Genomic DNA, 2,656 nt, shown 5'->3' on the forward strand with positions numbered 1-2,656 from the left:
GCCGCCACCTTGCGCTAGCTAGCGTGCGACTTGCCGGCACAAGCGCAGGTGTGCAGGTGGTCGGAGGCGCGTGCAGGGACGGCTACTAAGGTAGCTGCGGGCGCGGCAGTGGGCGGCGCTGCGAGCGGGGCGCAGCCACGGTGAGCAGGCTACAGCGCGGGCGACCCCATGGACGGCGGCGGCCACGGCGAGGGAGAGCTCGCACGCGCGGCTCTTCAGGGACGGCCACGGCGGGCGCAGGCGGGGAGCAGGCGTGCCGGCCATAGCGAGCTGGCGCAGGCACGGCGCAGCGCGTGCTGTGGACGGGCCAACTGCATACACGGATATTTTGGGATTGGTGGCCATGTTGGGCGCCTCCAATAAAACCCGGATACACACGTCTATTTTAATACTCATTGCCACCCTAAATAGACGAAATTCGAGCAAAACGGACCTCCGTTTGCGGTCGTGTGCTGGAGTTGGCCTCAAGTCGCCGCCCAGTGTCGTCGCCCCCGCATCCCCCACCCATGCCGACGTCTTCGCATCACCCATCCACGCCGCCACTGGAATCTGGAGGTCCGGACCAATAAAGGCAAAGTGAGCGGGGACGACGGCAAACCACTCCCTCCCCTCGATGCGGATCAGGCCAAGAAAGAGATGTGATGGCCAGACCTTCACATCCTTTCTTTCCTTCCTCATGGAGGATGGGCTGAAGCGGCGACGCCCCTGGCGGTAGAGAACAAGGGTGTGAACCCAACTCAATATTGCAGCTGGCAAGTGACACGGGAGGTGCAGGCAAAACCCTAGCCAGTGGAGGCGGCCATGGTTAGATCCCTTCTGATTGATTCTGTTTTTTCCTTCCAATCCGCCACAGGGCGTTAGTTCTGGTGTATTTGTTTATAGGAAATCCTATAAGGACTAAGGCCGGTTTGCAAAAAAATTCCATACCATCGGGTTCGGGCTCTGTAATTTTTCTGCGGTTGCTCTTAGTTGAGGTATTCGAATCCTAAAGCTCACGATTTCCAATGTCTACTGGCCACGTTAGCTTCCATGTTCTCACACATGTCATCTTATTATCCAAGCATCTGCCTTCATGATTTACGGTTGATGCTACTGGCTATGTATATACAGTTTTGACTATGGCCGTCGAATTAAATCTTACCCAAATGGTATGTAAAACTAAGCCTGACTATGTTCTCACCGTGCAACGTGCGGACCTCACTCTGTTCGCCAGATCATCGCCGAAATCGATGCACAGATGACCGGCACCAGGGAGGAGTTCGACAGCGAGGCGGTGATCTGCGCTGCCATGGTCAATGAACAAGCCCAACGAGGTGGGAGACCACGCTACTCATCGTCACTGATAAAGGGTTCATCAACATCGTCGTCGGGTTGCTCAAGCACTCTGACAAGGAGAGCCTTGCGAGAAAGAACAAATCAAGATTCAATGCCCTGCACATCACTGCAAAGGAAGGCCACGGAGGTGAGCACTGACAAACACTTCAATACTAAACCACTTCTGATTGGTCATATTTTTACATGGGAAGAGGGTAGCTTTGGACCTTGTGTCTAGACTAGAATCTCATAGTTTGCATGAAGAAAGGGGTTTATGGATTTCTAAATTAATTGATTGCCATGGTTTTTTGGGTCTTTGATCAATCTCCGTGGATCCGATTGTATTAGTTTTGCAGTGCTGAAATTTACCTGATCTGTATGATAACTACAGTGTGCCATTGCCTACACAAGCTAATGAGCAAGAAAGATGGACATCTGACACTGCTTGTAGATATTGTGAAGGTACTCCTGGACCATGATCGATCCCTTGGGAAAACATCTGGCCAATCAAAATGTGACTCCTCTGATAATTGCGTCGATTAGAGGCCACCACGATGTAGCGAACCTTCTGCTGGAGCGAGATTCTGGATTGCTTGAACTATCAAAGGCAAAGGGAACAACAATTTTTATTTTCCTGGTACAGGGAATTTCCCTACACAACAAAGTATGTGTTATGGCACTGCTAGAAGGAGGGCGCGAGAGGGCCGGCCGGGGGCCTTTTGCCCACGGCCGGACAAGATGGAAGGGATTTCCTTTTTAATTCTTGCTTGATTAGATTGATACATCTCCTCTCTTTATATAGAGAGGTTTACTTGACTCCCAAGCAAGCAACCCTTATCTCTAATTAACCTAAGACTAATGGGCTATACCGCCAGCCCAGGCCCATTAGGCCCATTACGTACTCTAACACTACACCCCACCTGGACATGCAGCTTGTCCTCAAGCTGCAGCCTAACCAACTTATAACCATGACTCGACGCAACACAAACCTAACACCTAAAAACAAGCATTTTACATCTCGGCTTGTTTTATTACTCTCAACCTGAAATGGACTGGGACGCTTTATTTTGGACCCCTTAACAAAAAGTGGACACCATCCGCACGTCAGACGTGCACGTGTACAGCCACCTGGATCCCATGGACACCATCTGGACAAAAGGAGTGCATGGGTATGGCCACCTGGAAGTGGTCGCAAGAGCGGCCAGCAGAGGCGCCCTTGCGGCGGCCGGCGAAATGCAGTGGTGCTACGCGGTGCACTCCTGTCGGTGACACCCTGCCTTCTCCCCGCCGGACGGCTGTTGGTCTGCACCGCACAGAGAAGAGTGGAGGACTTGCGATGGAG

General features: G+C 52.4%; 1 long non-coding RNA gene across 1 annotated transcript in view; it reads left to right on the plus strand.

Moving 5' to 3' along the window:
* Positions 1–699: 699 nt before the first annotated feature.
* LOC119297301 overlaps positions 700–2,656 on the plus strand; it is a 4,219-nt gene continuing 2,262 nt past the window's right edge. Inside the window, exons 1-2 of the long non-coding RNA XR_005145611.1 lie at positions 700–804; positions 1,214–1,462. This is a non-coding gene — a long non-coding RNA (uncharacterized LOC119297301). The remainder of the gene's footprint in view (positions 805–1,213; positions 1,463–2,656) is intronic.

This window comes from Triticum dicoccoides, chromosome 5A (genome assembly GCF_002162155.2).
Source record: "Triticum dicoccoides isolate Atlit2015 ecotype Zavitan chromosome 5A, WEW_v2.0, whole genome shotgun sequence".
NCBI classification, from domain to species: Eukaryota; Viridiplantae; Streptophyta; class Magnoliopsida; order Poales; family Poaceae; genus Triticum; species Triticum dicoccoides.